This window comes from Bidens hawaiensis, unplaced genomic scaffold, assembly GCF_021521415.1.
Source record: "Bidens hawaiensis isolate Kalapana, Puna unplaced genomic scaffold, B.hawaiensis_p1.1 tig00003058_1, whole genome shotgun sequence".
In the NCBI taxonomy this organism is placed as follows: domain Eukaryota; kingdom Viridiplantae; phylum Streptophyta; class Magnoliopsida; order Asterales; family Asteraceae; genus Bidens; species Bidens hawaiensis.
Genome location: NW_027491165.1, coordinates 993,991 through 1,001,690, shown reverse-complemented (window position 1 = coordinate 1,001,690; position 7,700 = coordinate 993,991). Strand labels below are relative to the sequence as shown.

Here is a 7,700-nt window from a genome sequence, read left to right as displayed (position 1 = left end):
TATTAATCACATACATACACATGATCGGCCGATTAGGGTTTACACACAACCCATTAAACATCAAAATTAAACAACAAAGAGGTAAGAGGTGATCAAGTATACCTTCCTAGCACCTAGTTCTTGGATTAATCTCTTGATTTGATGTGTGTATGTGTGAGTGGGTGGACGGCAGCCGTGGAGAACCAAAGAGGGGAGGCCGATCGGTCTTGTTTATAATATAAAATATATTAGGGTTTAGTGTTTAGGTTATATTTATAGATAACCAAGTTACATTCTAGTCCCTAAACTTTCAAGTGCTACATCTCTAGCCTAAACTAGTTGGTTCTTGTTTCTTGTTTAACATTCCACATAACAATCAAGTAACACACATATACCTAACACATAATAATCACATAATTAGTGTTTTGACGTTTGTCGTTTATTTATCAATCGTTCGCGTCAACTCGTTTGCGTTTCGGTGCAAATCCCGAAAGACTACACATGTAGTAAGTGTTAAGCGTCATTTAAACCCTAGTTTAAATGTAATGAAGTGTGCGTTATAGATTTAACGATCTTAAAGTTTGAATTGACGGAGTTGAGTTAACGGGGTTAACCTGAAATTGACGATTGTCACACTTAAAGCCCATGAGCCTAAGGTCCATTACCCTTTTAATCCATCTTAATTAATTTAAGTCCATGACTTTTCTTTATTTAATACTAATTAATAATTTAACACCCGACAACTTAACACAACTTTCTTTATTTAATATTAGGATATTTTAGGATGTTACAAGTCTTCCCTCCTTAGAGAGGTTTCGGGGACTTATCACTTAAACAAACTAGGGTAAAACTTGCGCATCTCATCCTCGGCCTCCCAAGTAGCGTCGGATCCCTTGCGGTGCTTCCATATCACCTTTACCAATGGTATAACCTTGTGACGAAGTTGCTTCTCCTTGCGATCAACAATTTCTATAGGTTGCTCGATGTAGTTCAGCTGCTCATCAACCTCAATGTCCATTAATGGCACGTGAGACGTGTCATCAGCTAGACACTTCCTCAGATGATCAACATGGAAGGTTGAATGAATTCCTTCTAACTCATCGGGTAAATCCAGCTTATAAGCTACTTCACCCACACGATCTAAAATCTTAAACGGTCCAATGTACCTCGGACTCAATTTTCCTCTTTTCCTAAAACGGATAATCCCCTTCCAAGGCGAGACCTTGAGCATCACATTGTCACAAACGTTAAACTCAATTGGTCTTCGCCGCTTATCAGCATACGACTTCTGCCTGTCTTGAGCAGCTTTCATTTTTTGCTTTAATCTGATCAAACTTTGATGAGGTTTCTTGCACAACCTCTAGGCTTCCCATCCCCTTCTAACCAATCTCTCCCCAACATACCGGGGTTCTACACCGTCTACCATAGAGCATTTCAAATGGTGGCATACCAATACTTGAATGGTAACTGTTGTTATAGGAGAACTCTGCTTGATGCAGGTGATCATCCCAACTTCCACCAAAGTCTAAAACACAAGCACGTAGAATATCCTCAAGGGTCTGGATCATCCTTTCAGACTGTCCATCTGTTTGAGGATGATATGCAGTACTGATGTTCAACCTCGTTCCCATAGCTTCATGGAATTTCTTCCAGAACCTCGAAGTGAATCGAGTATCTCTATCAGACACAATCGACAGTGGCACCCCATGTTTAGATACAACCTCTTTGATGAATAGACTTGCTAACGTTTCTGACGAGATGGCCTCTCGTATGGGCATAAAGTGAGCACTTTTGGTCAAACGGTCCACTATCACCCAGATGGTATCATGATGCTTAGCTATACGAGGTAGCTTAGTTATGAAATCCATAGTGATGTGTTCCCATTTCCATTCAGGTATCTCCAAAGGTAACATCTTCCCATAAGGTTTCTGATGTTCAGCTTTGACTTGTAAACAAGTTAAACACTTACTAACATCATCCACAACGTCGTTTTTCATTCATGGCCACCAGTAATCTCTTTCAAATCTTGGTACATCTTAGTAGCTCCTGGATGAATCGAATATATCGACTTGTGAACTTCAATTTTCCCGTCAATTTTTTTTTACCGAGATCTTTGTTTGACCGAAAACTATGTTTGACCGAGAACTCTGTTTGATTTGGCCGAGAACTGTGTTTGACCGAGAACACTTTGTTTGGCCAAGTTTGACCAAGAACTCGGAGACTTTACAGAAAACAAGTAATATTGCCCGAAAACACTTGATTTTGGCCGAGAACTCCCAAATCAAGCTAAAAACGATGATTTATTATTCAAGAAACCATATTCTTTGGCCGAAAACCTTTAAAACAACCCGAAATCAACCAAAATGTGCCCGAGAAAAGAGTTGACTGATTCAAATTTGCCACCAACTAAATCCTGTAAATTATAGGATTTAAATAGTTTCCAATTTAAACAGATCTATAACCCAAAATAGAGTTTCTTCTTCTCCAATAAGCTGTTCACCGGAAAAACCAAACCAAAATACGAAGAACACCATAAACAACAACGAACCAAGAAATCTTGAATCGTTTGATATCACGACCGAGCCTAGAATAGGTCAATAAGCTCTGATACCAATTGTAAGTCCCGAATCTGGATCACTACAATATGATATCAACCCAAACACGATGTTAGTGCGGAATCCTAGCATAGTGGTGATTCAAGAACAAGATAGAGGAACAATATGAATATAATAAATACGATAATACTCCAAATGCACACGATTATATTATTAAATCGTCTGGTACATGAGATTACACAAATCCGTATTGCTCTCTTGATGGTGGCTATGAAAGTGTTCAATAACTTCTCTAGTTCTGCTCACCAACTCCTAACCCTAAAATGATTAAACATGCTTTATACAGTTAGAACAAGAGGTCCAAAGGCCAAGCCCATATAAGCCTAAACTAGCTTAACCGAAATCCATAAGGATTTCGGTGTTACTAGACAAACCGAAATCCATAAGGATTTCGGTATTACACCATTATAACCATGCAATTATTCAACTCGTCCTCGTTTATTTCACTTTAGTCTTGATCATGTCGTGGCCTTTTGATATGCGTCAGTCTAACCAAATCGTGACCCAACACTTGTGAATATGGAGGTTGATGATAATGAGGTTGAAAGAGGAAATGATGGAGAAAGAGTGGCTGCAACTTTTGAACATGTAGAACTCAATACAATAACAACTAGTCGCACCTGACTTTTGTTTAATTTGGTAAACTTAAGAAAAATGTGAAATGCAAACTTAAAAAAGAAAATTTATTTCTGATGTACATTTCTGAATCATGTGTCATTCTACATAAGCAATTGTGTTGAACCACTTTTGTTTAAAAATACAAAAAATACACTTGAGACTTTGTTGATAAGAGCAATAAAAAGTTACATCAATTACTATTAGGAAAGAGATATTTGACTATTGAACGCAATTTTTAAAAACATTGTAATACAAATTTAAAAACAAATATCAAAATATAGACATTGTAATACAAAATTAAAACACATACTCAAAATAAAACATATTTTGATTAGAAGGTTCGGTACAACTGCATGATTCAAAAGGGTCCAGTTGCAACCTAAAGTTCTTTAGCTGCATCATATTTAAAAAAGAAAAAGAAAAACATGAAAAACATGAAAGAAAACATAGTTATGAGTTTTGCACAATTTTGGAGAATAGAAAAACATATGAAACATGCACCATTCATGAACTAGTATTATCTATCTTCTCTTACTTTGCCTCTTCAAGATCACATAGTTTGTTTCATCAGCAATTGCATTGACCCATTTTGGTCTTCCTGTTGATAACATTAGATATCCCAACACGAATCCAAGTAAGGCTCCATTTCCAAATCCCATCATCATCACTTTCCATGTAAATGCACTATCCTCTTCATCTCCATCTTTATCACCTTCAAGTTGTGGTTCACGCATACTCTTACCACATTTATTGGGCAATTGTTGCCCACAAAGTTTTGGGTTCCCTCCAAATGATTTCCCTTCAAATGTATTGAACTGTTTTCCTTGTGGAATTGGACCCACAAGATGGTTCTAGGACAGATTTAAGAACTCAAGAGACGTTAAGTTAACAAGGCTTTGTGGGATCTCTCATGTCAGTTGGTTCCATGACAGGTCTAATGATTCAATTTCTGAAATATTTCCAAGAGTCTGTGGGATTCGGCTCATTATGTCATTGTGGGACAAGTTGAGCACTTTCAAAGAGAATCTCCCCTTCAAATTTATTATTTGAAAGATTAATAATCATGTACTCAATCTAAAGTTGTGGGAAATTTTGATCCACTCCTTTCATCGCACAAGTGATAGAGTAATACTTGTCACCTATGAATAAATAATGTGGTCTTGTGTTATTTTTTACCACATTCTTCATGGCATTGAAATTTTGAAAATATCTTATAGGGAGTTTGCCTACAAATCTATTACGAGACAAGTCAAGAACCTGTAGACTTTGAAATGGGAATTTAACCATGGAAAAGGTTACAATGCTACCATGAAAATTGTTTGATTTGAGGACAAGAACCGCTAAGTTGGGAAGATCTCCTAACCAGCTACGGAATGTGTCATTTAAGTGGTTGTTTCCGAAATCAATTACACTTAATTGTTTACATTTGTTTAAAGAAGTTGGCAGCTTTCCTTTTAATTGATTTCCATTCAAAATAAACCCTTGTAATAATCCGCGTATAGATTTGGGATGGTGCATGTTATCGAGTTATTTGAAAAATCCAAAAGGTTTAACTTATTTCCTCCTATCTCTCCTACCCAATTAGGAATGTGCCCATGTATGTCATTGCTAGACAGGTCTAAGTAACTAAGAGTTGTCATGGCTCGAACAAACACCGGAAACACCTTTAGATTACAAGAGACCAAGCTTAAGGTCCTAAAATTAGGATTGGCATAATGATAAGCAACCACTGTTTGACAGAATGAGTTCGTCAAGGTTTGTGAGGCTTGATAACAATGTACCCAACTCCCATTCACCTCTAAAATTATTATATAAAAGGTCTAGAGAAGTGAGGTTGGTAAGTCTTTGAAATGTTTGCAGGATGGGGCCATTATCAAGCACATCTATTTGGCTGGTTAATTGATTGTTAGCAAGGGATAATATTTGTAAAGATGGAAGAGAAAAAAACTCTACTGGTATATTTCCTTGGAACGTGTTATTATTGAGCAGGTTACATTTTAAAGCAGGAAGAGTAAACAATGAAGAAGCCAATGTTCCATAAAGCATATTATTTGATAAATCCAGATATTCAAGGTGTCTAAGGTTACCTATGGATTTGGGAAGGGACCCACTCAAACCACAATCTGAGATTCTGAAGTCAGTTAAAAAGTTAAGATGGCCAAATGAAGTGGGTATCTCTCCCGATATGCTTGTGTGTGACAGATACAAGTTAACTAAAGATGTGAGATGACCAATTGAAGCGGGTATCTCTCCTGATAAGCTTGTGTATGACAAATCCAAGATAATTAAAGATGTAAGATGGCCAATTGAAGTGGGTATCTCTCCCGATAAGCTTCCGTATGATAGATTCAAGATAATTAAAAATGTGAGATGGCTAATTGAAGTGGGTATCTCTCCCGATAAGCTTGTGCCTGACACAAATAACATTGCGAGAGGAGGGCTAGTGCTTGTGTTAACCTTGGGAAGTGGACCAAAAAGATTAATGTTCTGTGACAAGTGAAGTAATTCTAGATACTTAAGACTTAAGATGTTATCAGGTAACTTTCCTTGTAGATTGGTGGAGGCAAGACTAAGTGATCTTAAAGAAGATGAGATATTAAGATAAGTGGGTAAAACAAAACTTATATTAACTTCATCAAGCCAAAGGTCTCTCAAAAAAGTGGAATTTTTAAGGAGAATGCTAAAAGTATGGGGGTGAATCAGCAAATTATCAATCCCATTCGAAGAGAGATCAAGGGACACCAATTTATGAAGGTGTGAGATATCTGTGGAAACTTACCCCGTAAACCAACAATAAGAGATGTTGAGATGTGTGAGACTATTAGAAACCATGCTTATGCGAAGTGGAAGTTGAGAATTTGTAAAAATATTGTAAGCAAGGTTGAATCTCTGGAGACGAGGGAGGTAAAAGAGAGTTGTGTTAGGGTGGATAGTACCTTTTATCATGCCACAACTAAGGTCAAGACCAATAATATTACCTATGGAGTGGTCACAAGTGACTCCATTCCACTCACAACAATCTGTATTTGTATTCCAATTAATCATGATTGGATTATAACTAGAACCAAGCCAACCTTCACATAGAAAGTCATACTCATACATGGTATTATTGATTGAGGAAAGGTTTTGTTTAAACAGAAGCAAAGTAAGGGCCTGTTGAACAGAGCATTTATGAGCGGCGTTGACAAAAGGAGGAGAGGATGTGGTATAAAATAGAAAGAACGAGGAAATTAAAAAGCACCATGAAATAGAATTACTCAATTTCTTTTATTGTATGTTTCTAATGGCTACGGATATTCATACTTTGCTACAATCTATATATACACATCATGGCTATTCATTTGTGGTCAAGATGTAAGAAAAGACTTTTGACTTAATCGGCCTTATACTTTTATTGTTATGTCTTATTATGAAAATTTTCCAACTTTTGATTGTTTGTGTTCTATATTATAATCATACTTCTCACCCAAACAGTAGCATAGTGTAGACTTTTCAATAACGTATCTTTTGGTTTACAAGACTTTGATTTGTTCGCGTCATGGTCTTTCTTAGGGTTTTGGAAGTATATCCACATATATCTTTTAACATAATTTAGCTGATTGATATCAAAGATGAACATCAGAAACATGTTATCGCTATTGAAATTAAGGTTCACATGTGACATTTGTCTCAAATAATGATCATAGACCACAAGTAAAGAAAGAAAGCAACTGTAGTATGGGTTGAATGAATAAAAGTTTGCATAATGATTATAGGGTCCTTGAGTTGGTAACTTATCTTTTTATGCGTATTTTTAATGTATTGATGCCAACGAAGTTGGTTAACTTATTGAATACCTCAAATTAGTATTGTTGATTAATTCCTTATGGTGATTATGGAAAACATGAATAATGTGATAAACCTATAATTATATGTGTACCTGTTATAGCATGGAGAGTACTAACTGCACCAGAGAAGGATGTAGACGACATAGTTGTCAGGTTGATTGAGTTCCCCTTTAGGATGTATAGTTAAGGATGGTGTTAGAGTTCTTGAGAGGAGCCCGGTTTAGGAGAGAGGAGCACAAAAAATTGTGATGTGTGTGTTATTAGGTTATGATGTTAATATTTATGTCTCTTTATATACACCCAAGGGGAAACCCTTTAATAGTTACTAAGGGTAATATAACCCATCAACAATTACCAAACTAATATATAATAAGGTTTAGTTAATATTTTGATCTATTATAATATAAATGATTATAATGGCCATATATAAATATATATTATTATATATTATTCCACTACAAAAAAATTAGTTTAAGACAACCTTTATTTCACAAAAAAAGCTGCATTAGGTGAAGTTGCATTAGACCTAATGCAACCTTTTTGTTAGATAATGCAACTGTTTCTTTCAAATGCAACTCTTAAAAAGTGTTGCATTTTAAAGAAACAATTGCGTTATCTAGCAAAAAGGTTGCACTAGATCTAATGCAACTTCACCTAATGC

At 35.9% G+C, this 7,700-nt stretch overlaps 1 pseudogene; it reads right to left on the bottom strand.

Annotated features, from left to right (window-relative positions):
• Nucleotides 1–3,122: 3,122 nt before the first annotated feature.
• LOC143622199 (receptor-like protein 53) lies at nt 3,123–7,026 on the bottom strand (annotated as a pseudogene).
• Between the last annotated feature and the right edge of the window lie 674 nt (nt 7,027–7,700).